Consider the following 16,485-nt stretch of genomic DNA (forward strand, 5'->3'; position numbering starts at 1 on the left):
CTGGGAAACATAATTGGAGTCCTACTGCAATAAAGGATTAAACAGGAATGCAACTCTTTTGTAATTATGTTATATGTAACCAGAATGCAATAGGAATGCAACTCTTTTCGTGTATTCTGGTTACATGTAATTATGTTATATATATATATATATAGAGAGAGAAAAAAGATCAGGTGTGACAAATTTCTTATGGTGTGACAATGAAGGGAGGTTGTGGCAATTTCGTAAATAAATGAAAATTCTAAAAAAACGAGCGGGGGCATCATGGAACAATGTATGTATCCTGTTGGAACAATAAATGTATTCTGTTGGAACAATATGTGATTCTTAGTTGAAGAATGTATGTATTCTGTTGGATTGTACAATATAAGAATAATGTTGAAACAAAAAATAATATTAGTGTTTTCGTTAGAACAATATAAGATTTGTTTTTGAACAACATAAGTATTCTGTTGGAACAAGAGGAGCAGTAATTAAAACAAATCTTGCTTTTATATAAATACAAAGAAAATAAAAGTTAATGACATTTATACATGTCTAATGTAACATAAGAATATGTATGAGAACAATATAAGTATTCTTTTCAATGTACTGATTATCTTGGAACAAGTAATTTTTTTTTAAAAACATGTTATATTAAAAAATTTAAATATTTCCCTTGGAACAATATGAAAATCTAGTTGGAACAATACATGCTTTCTTCTGAAACAATGGATCAGTAATTCGGAATAATAAAGTATTCTCTTGAAATCAGTTTGCTTTTGAGGCTTCATCCTGTAAAATAGAAAATTAAATGAAATATTAATCACTTTTTGTTTGAATATAAATAATGCACGTTATATGTTTCATTAAAGTTGTCATTGTTGATTAACTGAATACATGTTTACTTTAGTCTACATTAAATAAATCTCAGAAAATTTGTGAAGAAGCTAGATAATAAAATTGGTGATCTGTGTGAGCTGAGTAGAAGAAAATCGATCGATAATGGTAAAGAAGGAATGTTTGAATAGCATTTTTTTCTCCATGAGGAAGGAGGTGTGTTTCTGTTGGAATCGCGTTTTAGGTCAGCGTGTTTTTGTGTTGAGATTCCTTACCAAATGTAGTTTTATTATGTCACACTATAAGCTCATTGCCACACCATAAGCTTTGTACAGTAAAACCTCTATAAATTAATAATGTTGGGACCATAGAATTTTATTAATTTAGAGAGTTATTAATTAATCGATAAATTAATAATTATTAATTTATAAAGTGATTTTAAATTTTTTAAAAATAAAGTTTAAATTACTAATTTAAATAAAGTTTTTGTCTAAAATCAATGAACAAATAAGATTAAATATGCATTATATAAGTTAATTGAACTTGAAAGTTCATTATATTTATATTAAAAATATTCAATGTATGTCAAAGCAAGAAAGTAGAGGAACACCATTCGCCACCTTAGGGACGCGAATGGTCTGATAGTAGATGGAGTATACGATATGGGGATTATTGCCAAAGCCTATTTCTCTGATTTGTTTGCTGGTCCAAATAGCCCTTGTTATGATGCTGTGAATACCCTTGCCCCTCTCGTTACGCCTGAAATGCAGGCTGACCTGTGCTCCCCTTTTACATTTGATGAATTCAAAACTGCAATGTTTCAAATGCATCCTGACAAATCCCCTGGTCCTGATGGGTTAAATCCGGGTTTCTTCCAACACTTTTGGGACCTAATTGGACCCGAGATTGTTAATGCATGTAAGGGTTATCTAGCCCGCACGGAATTCCCACCGCACTTAAACGACACAATAATAGTCCTTATTCCCAAAATAGATAGGCCTGAGTGTATGAAGGATTTTCGCCCTATCTCCGTGTGCAATGTGCTTTACAAATTGATTGCCAAAGTCCTAGCTAATAGGCTCAAGATTGTGTTACCTTTCTCGGTCTCTGAGTCTCAATCTGCTTTTGTCCCTGGCAGGTCTATCTCTGATAGTATTATGATAGCCTTTGAGTCATTGCACTTTATGAAGAGAAAGAACAGTGGTAGAATTGGTGAGGTGGCTTTAAAATTAGACATGAGCAAGGCCTATGATAGGGTAGATTAGACCTTCCTGAGACTTGTTATGCAAAAATTAGGCTTTCCTGGGTTGTGGATTGAATGGATCATGTTGTGCATTTCTACTGTGGAGTACTCTGTGTCGCTGAATGGTACGTTTGTGGGTCCAATTACTTCTGGTAGGGGTCTGAGACAAGGCGATCCTCTGTCGCCGTATTTATTTATACTGTGTGCTGAAGTCTTATCTAAACCGATTACAAGGGCAGAGGATGAGGGTTCCCTCCATGGATGCCTCATCGCTAGGGGTGCGCCAACCATTACACACTTGTTTTTTTTTTTGCAGATGATAGCTTCCTGTTTTTCAGGGCGTCTATGGATGAATGTAACAAAGTGGGGATGATTCTATCTGAGTATGAGGCAGCATCTGGTCAGGCTATCAACCTGCAAAAATCTGGGATTTTCTTTAGTCCGAATGTTGGCATGGATCTGCGTAATGAGGTATGTAACTCTCTTCAGGTATTTCACCCTCTGGATACTGGTCGCTACTTGGGCCTTCCTTCACTAATTGGGAAGTCCAAAGTGGCGATTTTTAGTTTCCTCAAAGATAGACTCAGGAAGAGGTTAAGTGCATGGTCTTTTAGATTTCTCTCTGCCGTGGGTAAGGAAGTGCTAATTAAGGCGGTAGCTCAGGCTCTGCCTACTTTCTGTATGAGTGTATTTAAATTGCCTAAATCCCTTTGTCTAGATTTGGAGAAGATAATGAATTCTTTTTGGTGGGGTATGAAACCAGGGGGTAGGAGGTCGATTCATTGGCAGAGTTGGGATAGGCTCTGTAGGGATAAGAGAGAGGGAGGTTTGGGTTTCAGGAGCCTCCAAAAGTTCAATCTTGCTTTATTAGGCAAACATGCTTGGAAGTTGATGGTTACTCCAAATTCTTTAGTGGGTCGAATGTTCAAAGCTAAATATTTCCCTAGAGACCCATTTCTTTCCTCCAAATTGGGCAATAATCCTAGTTTTGTTTGGGGGAGTGTTTGGAGGGCCATTGAGGTGTTGAGACTGGGAGTTCGATGGAGAATTGGGAATGGTAAGTCAATATATGTGTGGAAAGATCCTTGGGTAAACACTACGGCCCCTTTCATGGTCCAGGGGGATGATGTTATGCAGCAGGATGATACAAAAGTGGCTGACATGTTCATCCAAGGCAGGAAAATCTGGGATAGAGGAAAAGTGGAGGATTTGTTGACGGAGGCTGATGCCAGAATTGTGTGTAGGATGGTTTTGCCAATTAGAGAAGTAGAAGATGGACCAATGTGGAATTTCACCAAAAGTGGCATGTACACAAGTAAATCAGGGTATAGAGCGCTTTGTGATGACTATGGTAGTGTGAATCAGGATGATGGGTGGAGTAGAATTTGGAAGATGCACGTTCCTCCAAAAGTTAAAATATTTGTTTGGAAGCTGGCCTCGGGTTGTGTGGCTACTAGACATAGATATGCAGGGAGGGGACTGTCAATCCCAATGCAGTGTCCCTTCTGCCATTCTGATTCTGAGCATGACCATCACCTCTTTGTGGATTGTGTATACGCCCAAGAATGTTGGAACCTATCCGGGATCAATACGGATGTATTCCAACCTGATTATCTAACGGGTTCTATTTTGCAGGTACTCTTGTCCAATAACCAAGACACCATAACCAAGGTGGCGATGACGCTTTGGGTCATTTGGAATCAGAGGAATCAGATAGTCTGGGAGAGCAAAGTCCAATTACCAGAAACGGCAATCTCTCTTGCGAATAACTACCTTGTTGCTTGGCGCCAGTCCCAGCTGAAGAACCTTCCTGTTGCTACCCGTCACCTTTCCACGGCCCCAGAAGTTCACACAGATGTCGTCACCGCACTCAATCGCCCGAGCCAAGTACCTCAGGGGGATGCTGCGGCTCCTGCCCGTCATACTGTGCAGCGCCGGCCGCCCACTACCATCACCGTCGGTGCGAATGAAAATGTTGGTATTGCTGCCCATGATCACGAGCACACGACGCGCGTGACAGTGCCACAGGTACGACATATTAGTTGGTCTCGCCCCCCTTTTGGCTTTGTCAAATGCAATTGTGACGCGGCTACTTTCAAAGCCGAGGCCCGGAGTGGGGTGGGAGCTTTACTTAGATCATCAGACGGTTCCTTCATGGCATGTCGTAGTCGTCTAATCCCCTTAATCGATGATATCAGAGTAGCTGAAGCTTTAGCTCTACGTGAGGCATTACTTTGGTGTGTTTACCTTAATTGTATTAATGTCTTGTTTGAAAGTGACTCGTTGATAGTGGTTAATAGCGTCAATTCGGTCGATCCAGACTTGTCAGTTTATGGGTTAATTATTCAGGACTGCCAGGTTTTGTTAAGTAGTCGACATGATTTTAAAGTGTCTTTCTCTCCACGTCTAGCGAACAGGGGTGCTCATGTCGTTGCACGTCATGCCCTGTCCAATGCTAGCAAGTTTGTATCGTTTTCTGCTCCTGTTTGGTTGCAGGAGACTATTGTTGCTGATTTGGTTTAAGGAATGAATTTCACTTTGTTTCAAAAAAAATATTCAATGTATCATAGTTAATGAATTACTATAAAATTTATATAAAATGTTGTTTCAAATCATACCAAAAATAGATTTCTTATGAATCTGTCACAACGAATTTAGAGGAAGTAACCACTGAAGACATTAATGAACTTGAGGGGAAGGTTGGTCAGCTTGGTTACCGCAATCCAGTGGATATCAATCAAATGCTGAATTATCCAGGTGAAAACAATAAATGCTCAAGTTTAGAAGAAATTGTGTCGAGCGTTAAACAAAATTCAATTGAGGATGAAGCTGATGATGATTCAGTACCTTTGAAACCAGTCACAAGAAAGGAAGCAATTATAGCATCATCAACTCTTTACAATTTTTTGTTGTAATTTGACAAGGATACGCCAGAACTTTTGAATGCACTAACAATAGTTAGAGATGAAATTCAACTAGATTTAAATTTCAAGAAAAAACAAAATACAATAGATTCATATTTTTGCTAAAATATCCTAAGTATGTATATCTATATATATTTCACATATGTATTTAAATAATTATTAATTTATAGAGGTAATAATACAATGTATTTATAAAGGGTTGTTCCAGAAAATTATTATCTTATTAATTTATTAAAATTGATAATTTTTTGAACTAGCTCAAGTCGGGACCAGAAGAAATTATTATTTTAAAGAGTTTATTAATTTATCGAGTATTAATTTATAGAGGTTTTACTGTGTATATATATATATATATATATATATATATATATATATATATATATATCAGGCATGGAAGGGGACGCAAAGCTATGAATGGAATAAAGCATAAATATGGGTTTGTGATTTCATTTCTAGGTGAGGTGGCCTAAGCCGGGAAAGAAATCCTAAAGCCTAGGGTTCATAAGCAGAAGGAAGCCGGGTAAAGAAAGTACCCAAGTCGGGTAAGATATCCCACGAGAAGATGTTATCGAATAGGCAAGCTGTGAGGCAACTATTGAATCTGCCTTCCCTGATTCCGATGCAATTTTCTTTTGATGCGCGATGAGAAATTTTTGAACGTTCCCTGCTGATGAGAATCAGATCCATGCCAAGAACGAGATTATATTTACGAATTTTAGTCCTTTATTCGATAATCCATTGAAGCGTGTGAAGTTCAAAATGAAATAATTTAATCGCTTTCGAGCTACACGAATATCAAATTGAAAACGAATCAATTAGAGTTAATTCATTTTGAATTTGGATTTTGAGGGAATTGAATTTGGATTTTAAGGAGATTTAATTAAGTTGGCTAATAAGTTTTGGATGGTGGGAAATTATTTGCAATTTAAAGAATTGCACAATTTTTCTTTGGTATGGGACTACATGATGAATTATGAGGAAGACTTTTACTTTGACTTTCTAGATAATAATTTTGACTAGCTTAGTTACTTTTTTACCCTTATATTTATTGTGTTTATTTTAGTTATGTAATGGCAAAATAAGTCCAACATGATTTAGTTTTAGTCTTTAAATATTTCCAATTTTCTAAGTTTGTAACAAGTTTCATCTTAATAAAAATATTACTCTTTAAGAGTTGTGAATGGTTTCTTTTGTGTTCTTTGGGGCACTACTTTAAACAATTCGGGATTAAATCCTTAATTGTTGGAGACTGGGATTGGGTCTTTACAACCTAGTTTTGTAAGGGTTGTTTTCTGTCCGACCCTGATTCGTTAGCTTTCCTAAGGATCAAATCTAGTTGTCGGGTTTTCGAGGCACTGTTCCTCGTGGATTCGCATTAGTTTGGTATCAGAGCCGAGCTCTAACTTTTCAGGTTTTATCTATCTGTATTTTCTTTTTTTCTGTTAATTTTTTTTGTCTTCAAACATTAAAATTTGAATTTAAATCTTAATTCGTAGTTTTGAAATTATTAGGTTTAGTTGTTGTTTCCAATTAAAACTCATAAAATTGAAAAAAAAGGTTCAATCAGTTGCTTTTAAATTTTGTTTCTGATTTGTTTTATTTGTGGTTAAAAAAAAATATCAACAACAACAAAAACGAAGTGAAAAAAAAAACACTAAAAAAAAGTTGTGAACTTAAAAAAAATAGAAAATTCATAATTAAAAAAAAGTAAAATTAAGTTGGCCTAATACCTCCCCAGCCCCCTTAACTTGTCCAAATTGGTCATTTTACCCCCTCAATTCATCGAATGTCCTATTTACCTCCTTAACTCCATAAAAGTGGTATTTCTCACCCCCTCAACTTGTCCATTTCTCCCCCCAACTCATAGAATGTTCTATTTACCCCCTTAACTCCATAAAAGTGGTATTTTTCACCCCTTACAATCCGTTATCGAAGTCTAAATTGATAAAAAAAATTTAAACGTTAAACCTATATTTATGCTATTTTGTAAGTGGAACCTAAATTGATACTTCCCCAAAAATCATAGGCCTATTTTGGTACATTATCCCTACATATAATGTATTTAACTTGTTTATATTAATGTGCTTGATATTTGTATTTTTTATTGGTTCTTTCTCTTTTCAACTTTTTTTACTACTATAAAGGGATAAGAAATACCATTTTTATGGAATAAAGAGGGTAAATAGGATCATAAGTGGTGAGAAATGCCACTTTTATGGAGTTAATGAGGTAAATAGGATATTCGATGAGTTGAGAAGGGGTAAAATGACACATTTGGACAAGTTAAGGGGGTGAGAAATACCATTTTTATGGAGTTAAGGGGGTAAATAGAACATTCGATGAGTTGGATGGGTAAAATGACTAATTTGAACAAGTTAAGGGGGCTGGAGAAGCATTAAGCCAATTAAGTTTCAGAAACTTATATTTTTGAATTTTAGTTTCAATTTTTATTGAGTAATCATTTTGTATCTTTTTCTTGTCTAAAAAAAAGAAAAAAAAAATTCCAATCGTCGACATTAGACTTTGGTCATCGAGTTATCTACCTGCGTTCTGTTCATTGTTTAACGTCTTGCTTCTTAGGTTATACGATTAAATTTTGGTTTTTGATTGTTGAGTTTTTAAAATTGAACTTGTTCTACTAAGTTTCTTAAAGAACACTATAAGAGAAATCGAGCGGTAAAAGGCACAGAGTGGTGAGCATATCAGAAAGAATAGCCAAAAAAAAATTGAGCGAAACACCGAGTGAATCGTGAGTTTTTTTTTATTATTATATTTTTACTTGATCTATTTGAATTTCTTTTGCACAATAATATGGCAGACGATCAAGTGTTAACAATGTTGAACCTCTTGATGGAACGTATGGACATCATGGAAGAAAATCAACGAGTTGCTCTAGAAACCAACCAAGGCGATGTAATGTATCATTGTGATGGCAGTGGAAGATTGACTAGAAATCGTGGTGACCATGATAGAGAAGAAATAGGTCTTGGGAATGTAAAATTTAAAATATCATCGTTTGGTGGAAGAGATGATCCCGAAGCTTATTTGAAGTGGGAGAAAAAAATGGAAATGATTTTCGACTATAACAATTTTTCAGAAAAGAAGAAGTTACAAAAAGCTATTACAGGATTTTCAGATTATGCTTTAATATGGTGGGATCAATTTGTGACAACCAGAGAAAGGTGTAGAGAGCCACCAATTGATTCTTGGAAAGAGCTAAAAGTCGTTATGAGAAAACGATTTGTTCCTAACCATTTCTATGTGGGTTTATACAAACACATGCCGAGTCTAATGCAAGATTTCAATCGAGTCGAGAACTACTACAACAAACAAGACTTCATATATCGATATGAGATTATTGGTAACAGCGATAAACGTACATATGTAAGTGAAGAAATAAAGGGTGAAAAGACTGGAAAAGTTGTTGATGCGTCAGGTAGAGTGAACAAAGAGTCTAAGAGCACTACATGCAAATATGAGGATGATACTCTTGAAATTGAAGAACTAACACAGAAACATGAAACGCCGTCGAATAAAAAACTTGAAACAAGATCTCAAGTTGAGAATGATGTAGACAAGATTGAGATTCAATATGTATTTGCCTCTGACCAATGTTATGTTTCAGAGATACTGGTTGCAAGAGAAGATGGGGTGAAAATTGATGAACAACTGTGTGGAGTTGAAAAGACAAATTTTGTTGATTTTGTGGGTGTTGAAAAGATACGTGCTCATACTAACAAACTTGACATTTGTTTGTTTAGTGTTCTAGATTCTAAATTGCAGGTGTTCAAGTCTATCCACGAACAACATTGCGATTCGAGGACGAATCGTCTTAAAGAGAGGGGGAATGATGAGAATCAGATCCATGCCAAGAACGAGATTATATTTACGAATTTTAGTCCTTTATTCGATAATCCATTGAAGCGTGTGAAGTTCAAAATGAAATAATTTAATCGCTTTCGAGCTACACGAATATCAAATTGAAAACGAATCAATTAGAGTTAATTCATTTTGAATTTGGATTTTGAGGGAATTGAATTTGGATTTTAAGGAGATTTAATTAAGTTGGCTAATAAGTTTTGGATTGTGAGAAATTATTTGCAATTTAAAGAATTGCACAATTTTTCTTTGGTATGGGACTACATGATGAATTATGAGGAAGACTTTTACTTTGACTTTCTAGATAATAATTTTGACTAGCTTAGTTACTTTTTTACCCTTATATTTATTGTGTTTATTTTAGTTATGTAAGGGCAAAATAAGTCCAACATGATTTAGTTTTAGTCTTTAAATATTTCCAATTTTCTAAGTTTGTAACAAGTTTCATCTTAATAAAAATATTACTCTTTAAGAGTTGTGAATGGTTTCTTTTGTGTTCTTTGGGGCACTACTTTAAACAATTCGGGATTAAATCCTTAATTGTTGGAGACTGGGATTGAGTCTTTACAACCTAGTTTTGTAAGGGTTCTTTTCTGTCCGACCCTGATTCGTTAGCTTTCCTAGGGATCAAATTATAATTATTACTTGGAAAATATAATATCGTTCTTGGCATGGATCTGATTCTCATCACCTGCATCCCTATTTGCCAAGACGCCTCTGCGCGTGCATATCAGATCATGAATTACTTTTTGTTGGGTGTGAAACCCTAGGTAAGAGAACGAATCTCATCCCATCTCATTGACTTATTATTGACTGGATACAAGCAAAGAATAGTTGGTGAGACTGACTTACCGGATTCAAAGACTTTGATAGCTTGCAAAAAATCCTTTTTCGTCTTAGGCACACAACTGCACACTCTCCGAAATATTAACTTTTACATATATAAGAAAATATGATATTATTTTTAAATACTTTATGTCATTTTTATATTACTATGTTAACACCAACCATTGAAAAGTCCGTTAATATCATGTTAGGAGGTTCAAATTATATTTCCAAGTAATAATTATAATTTTATTATCTTTATTAATAAACTGACATATAAAACTACGAGAAAATGTAACAATAATTTTAAATATTCGTGTCGTTTTCGGGTTAGCATATCAACTCTAACCCAACTCAAAAATTTATATGTCAGTTTCATATCAATCCAAAAATGACACATCACCTACTAAGCTAACCCAAACACTAAATTTGCGTGTCGTTTAATCAGGTCATGTATTCTTTTACCGCCTCTAATAATGGTAGGGTAAGTGATAATGGAAGGCTAAAGGTGGACATGTGTAACTGTGTGATTGGTTTGGCTTTTTAAATAAGGCCCAGTATTAGGGTAAATACACTCATGGCCACTGAACTTTACATATTTTAACATTGTAACTACTGAACTTCAATTTTTAACGGGTATGGACACTGAACTTTATACTTTTTAACACAAATGGCCACTCAAGCCTCAAAACGACCGCTGAAGGTCTCAAAAATATAAAAAAAATTGAATAGTTAATGATATTCTAAGGAACTTTAATTCTTGAAAACTTTCGTTTTGAGGTCATTTAGGTGTTGCTTGGTTAGGAGAGAGTATGAATTTCTAGAGAGAAAGCTCCAACAAAGGTGATTTTGGAAAATAAAAAATATGGTTCATCGTAAATATCGTTCTGAACAATTTTAATTCTTGAATATTTTGATTTTGATATTGTTAACGGTCATTTTGAGGAGTTAGTTAAAATTGAGTAGCCACCAATATTAAAAAGTGTAAAGTTCAGTAGTCATACCGTTAAGAATTGAAGCTCAATGTCCATAATATTAAAATGGGTCAAGTTCAGTGGTCATGGGTGTAATTTACCCTAGTATTAGTAGGTGAGGTTATGCTAGTGTTTATCTATTTTGGGATTCCGTCCTGATCTGTCAAGGGATTCTGGAAGGGGCTAGTGCTTATGGGTTTATCATCGGATTTTTCCTTAGAAAAATGCTATTCTTAGCAATTATTCCACATATAGATCCGGGTTAAAAAATTTGCACGTCTTGAGTGTCGTTTTATGCTTCACAAAACGTGTTGGTCGGGGCACACGTCATGTGAATTAACTTATTTTGGGCAGAAACATCAGAATGCTACCCACACGCTGTGTGAGTAGCCTTTGGCTTGTGTGTTTAGGAACTTATACAACTCACATAACGTGTGAGCTATTTGTAAATGAACTTTATTTTAAATTTACTGTACTTTTTATTTATATAAAGCTAAAAATAAATTTTTATTTTGACGGCCAACAGATAATTTAATCACTTAAATTATACAAAAAATGATCAGTAGTTTATTTCTTACTAGAGAAAAGAATTGTAGTCGTCCGTCAAGCACCCCCAAGTCTTGATAAGTTGGGTACTTCAGGACCGATCCTGAGATTTTAGAGGCCCATGGACGATTTACCAAGTGGGGCTCTAATAAATAAATACAAGTAGAAAATAAAGTAGAAAAGTTAATTGTATAAAAAGAAGATTACTTAAAAATGACATTTTTTTGTTATCTAATAAAAACATTTTATATTCCTTTAAATACCCAAATTCTTATACAAAATTATGTCTATGAGCATTTCTAGATAAAATTCTCAAATTTAATAAATTATGAAATAGTTCTAATAGATTTTATGTTCTTCAGGACACAAAGCACAGAAAAATGAAAAACCAAATCTGAAAATCTTATCAGTTGACGGGCTTTACCGGCTAAGTTCTTGAAATTGGAAGATTTTGATGCGTTTCTCCCAAATTGCTTTTGAAGACCAAGTAAATCAGAATTTGATAGAGTTTCTCAAAGAAAAAAAAATATTAGCAATTGAAAGTTTCACAATGAGGTGATTAGAGAACATAACTGATTATATAGCTGATGAATTGATGATGAACCGAAGATGAATGATAATATTACCATTTAATATATTTTGAGATTGGAATGTGATTAAAGGAGAGAGAGATAAATTAGAAATTTTATTAGGATTAATGGTGGGAGGGATAATTATGGAAAGACTCTCACATAAATTAGAGAATTGATGTCCAGCATTTTTATTAGGAAATTTAGAAAGAATATGTGGTAAATTAGAGAATTTGGCAACACTGCTTAGTAACTAATGCCCATATTTTTAATCAAGTATAATTTTTTTTTAATTTAATTTAATGCCAACGGTTTTTTTTATAATAATAATAATGCCAACGTTTATAATTTGGAAAGAATATGATGACAATGATTTTAATCAAAGTATAATTTTTTTTGAATTTAATCAAGTATAATTTAAAAGCTTACAATAGTATTATACATTATTATAATTGGGGCCCTTCTCATCCCTAGGCAGTGGCGAATACAGAACTGCTCGGCTGGGGGAGCCAATTTAACACCAAGCCGAACCGTCCAATTTTACACCAAGCAAAAACTTGAAAAAAGCAACGATATAAAAAGTAGTAGCTATACCAATAATTCCAATAAAAGGTAGTTGAAAAAATACACCGCTAATTAGTTCCTATTAGCAGAAGGCAACGACCTACTAACAACTTTAGAACTATCAATAGGTGGCAAGAATATTCTTCGAGATTTCATATTCTGAAAATTTTGCAAAATCAGCTCATGATCAATATTAATGAAAATTTGTTTCTCAATATAATACATCAAACAATCTCCAAGCAAATCATCTCCCATTCGGTTGCGCAAATCCGTGTTGATAATGTTCATTGTAGAAAAACATCTTTCAACTGTAGCTGTTGCAACAGGTAAGACCAATGCTAACTCGATAAGTCGATACACCAAACGATAAGTGGTGTGATATTTGTGTTTCACCAACTTCTTTGCAAGCTCACCAATATCACGAAGACCATAGAATGCTTTATTAAATCTTACATCAGTAATGTAGTTTTTAAGTTGATGGTGAAGCTCAATCAACTCAGAGGAGGAAAAATCTTCCGAATACAACCCAGCAAAATAAAGCAGTCTTTCATGATCAAAAGTAGCAAAAGAATCAGAAGGATCAAGACATGGTATGCACCTAAGTAGCTCTGAACTTGCCGCGGTGAAACGTTTGTCTAATGATCCAGAAATATCATCAATTACCTAGAATAAAATAGTTCATGATCATTAAATATGTCATTCATATTATTTCATTATAATTTATATAAATGAAGAGAAATCAAATACCTTCAAAAAAGTGTCCGCATGAAAATGGTGGTAATACGTCTTTTGTACTCCATCAATAAGACGTCTAGCACGGCATTTAATGACATCATCCATACTAGGTACGTCTATTTCTCGTGCATTACAAAAATCAGTGACTTCTTTCAATAGATTATCTCAACTGTCTTCCCTATATGATTCCAAGTTCTTTTTCATCAATTGAATCATACGGATAGCATTTCCTAAATTTTGACCCTTTACTTGTAGGATTTGTGACAATTCATTTGTCATTCCCAAAATATTCAACATCAGTTTTGTAACAAACACAAATTCAAATGTCACCATTTTTGCAAGCACATTCCCAGCACTCCCTCGACTTTTCTCATCATAGCCATCCACATGTATAGTTTAAAGCACTTCTTATTGAATCCTACATGTCAAAAAGACGGACTAAAGTTTTATAATGGGAACCCCAACGTGTATCACCTGGTCGAGCTAAATTGATTTCTTGATTCTTGCCCTTTCCTGTAGAAATTTCATGGTTCTGTATTTTGTTTACTACCTTCTCATGATGTGGTTTCATAAGAGAATCCTTCCTTTTACAGGAAGCTCCAACAATATTCACAATCATAGGAGTGTAATCAAAACAAGTACTCACTGCTCTATTTTGTGCTGCAGCAGCCACAACAACTAATTGAAGTTGGTGAGCAAAACAATGAATATAAAATGCATGCTTGTTTTCATTTAAAATGAGTGTCTTTAAACCATGAAGCTCGCCACGCATATTAGAAGCCCCATCATAACCTTGACCTCTTAGTCTCGATATTGATAATCCATTCTTCGCAAAGAAATCATCAATAGCTTGTTTTAAGCACTCTGCAGTAGTTTCACTAACATGTACTACCCCAATAGAACGTTCAATCACCTCTCCCAGATTATTCACATATCTCAAAACCACAGCCATTTGCTCTTTTACTGAACAATCTCGAGCCTCATCAACCAACAGAGCAAAGAATTTATCCCCAACCTCATTGAGGATAACTTTTCTCGTCTCACTTGTACAAGCTTCTATAATTTCCCTTTGAATTGTGGAAGAAGTCAATTGATTATTTCCTGGAGCATTTAAATCCACTACCTTCCTTACCTCTTCACTAAGGTCACTAGTATACTTGAGAAGTTCAAGAAAGTGACCCCGGCGTATTGAGTTTGGAGACTCATCATGTCCTCGAAAAGGCAAACCTTCTTGCAAAAGATGTCGAATGGCACGTGCAACTGCTGTTAATCGAGTATGATAATCAACCTCAATTACAGAACATTTCGATGATAACACATAATCAATATTCTCCCTTTGATTTTGATATTGCAACCACTTTTGTTTAGCATAACCGTGTGCACTGTTCTGACCTCCCTCATGGCCAATAAAATTTTCTAAAGCTTTTCTCCAATTAGTATAACCCGTCTGTGTAAAGGCAGTATCCCCATATTTATTACCAGTGGCAAACAAATAATAACATAAGCAATATGCAGCATCCTTAGACACACTATACTCTAGCCACTGATGTTTTTCAAACCATTTACTTTGAAATTTCCTATTATGTCCACCAGTGAGAGTAAATGGAAAATCATGCTCAAATGGTTGAACTGTAAGGAATGATGAATTATTGATTTAAATAGGGTAACTGTAAGGAAGGATGAACTCCATCTATGACTTAATTCTCTTTGTATTCTCTTATCATGCCCTTTTGATTATCTTTTGTCATTTTCCATTCAAAAAGTTTCTAAGTCCAGATTCATTTATTTGTTGTCTTTATATTCTTACATGAAGATCAAATGACATGTTTGTAATCCTGGTCACAGGTAATTAGATATTCACAATATGCTCTGAACATCATTGGAAATTGTCCATCTTGGATCACTTACCTCAGGTTTGACGTAAATATGTACATTGGTCTTTGCTAATTTTTTTTTTGTTAAATACCGCTAACTCTTGCTACCCCTCTATCTCATATACACACAAAAGCTCACTCACACAGTGCATACATTTAATACTGCAAGAGCTGTAGTCTTTTCGCTAGGCATCTTTTTAAAACTTTTGCTATTCTCCAGGTATACAACATTCATCGTTCTATATCCTGTGGGAATGATTGATTTTGATAATTATTAGTTCTACCTTGATTGGCACCAGTATTGTTATTCTCTTTCCAACTAAAGTTAGGGTTGTTTCTCTATCCGGGATTATAGGTATTCGAATAGGGGTTATTGATTTGATTCTGTCCTTGGACAAAATTTACCTGTTCTACCTCATTCATACCACTACAATCCATATCAACTTGGATGGGGTTTCCATTAATGTCACACGGTGTCATAAGCTTATCAATTTTATGCGGAAGCGCAGAAAATTGGGCTTGTAACATTGCAATAGGGTCAAGATTAACTATACCTTTAATAGATGACGAAGTCGAGGACGATGGTTTTGGAGTAACCGGTGTATGTGCACGTTCAGAAGGCCATATGCTACTGTTAATTGTCATTTCCTCTAAAAGTTCTTTTGCTTCAATAGATGTCTTCTTCATAAATAACCTTCCCGACATAGCATCTAGTGAACCTCTTGTTGTGGGATTTATTCCATTATAAAAAGTCTGCATTAAAAGTTCATCGGGAAAATGGTGGTGTGGGCATAAACGTTGAAGTTCTTTGAAATGTTCACATTCTTCATACGGGGTTTCATTTTCATGTTGTGTAAATGATGTAAGTTCTTTTATAAGTTTTGCTGTTTTGGCTAGGGGAAATATTTCGATAAAAATGCTTGGGCTAATTGGTTCCAAGTTTGGAATGTTCCGGCCGGCATAGAATTCAACCAAACTTTAGCCCTGTCCTTCACAATGAAAGGAAATAGGCGAAGTTTGACTGCTTCGGCAGAAACGTCCGTAATTTTAAAGGTGTCACAAATCTTAAGAAAGTTAGTCAAATGGGCGTTAGGGTTTTCGTTAGGCAATCCATAAAACGTCACTATTTTGTAACATATTTATCAAAGCTGGTTTAATTTCAAATTGGTGTGCAATTATTTGGGGTCTAACTATACTATTCGCAACACCTTCAACTCCCGGTGTAGCGAAATCCATAAGTCTAGGGGGATCTGCCATTTTCACTGGTTGTGGTTCTTGATTCTGTGTCTCTTTGTTCTTTTTCTTTTTTCTTTTTCTTAATCATTCTTTCAATTTTTGGATAGAGTGATTCCGGTTGAATGCCTTAACTTCTAGTACTGCGCATGAACTGAAATTACACGCACGAACTGAAATTACCTTCAAAAAAATTGAAAAATAAAATTGTTAGTAAATTTAATATATAATATGTAAATAATAATATAAGTATCTACAAAACTAGATTCGGAATAAAATACAAAAAATATTTTTTTTATA

At 34.7% G+C, this 16,485-nt stretch overlaps 1 non-coding gene across 1 annotated transcript; it reads left to right on the forward strand.

Annotated features, from left to right (window-relative positions):
* The first annotated feature begins 15,727 nt into the window (after window positions 1-15,727).
* On the forward strand, window positions 15,728-15,834 carry LOC136225111 (small nucleolar RNA R71). Its single transcript, XR_010686846.1, has one exon. It is a non-coding gene; the product is annotated as a small nucleolar RNA R71 (small nucleolar RNA).
* Window positions 15,835-16,485: the final 651 nt, after the last annotated feature.

Source organism: Euphorbia lathyris, chromosome 3 (assembly GCF_963576675.1).
Source record: "Euphorbia lathyris chromosome 3, ddEupLath1.1, whole genome shotgun sequence".
Classification (NCBI taxonomy): Eukaryota; Viridiplantae; Streptophyta; class Magnoliopsida; order Malpighiales; family Euphorbiaceae; genus Euphorbia; species Euphorbia lathyris.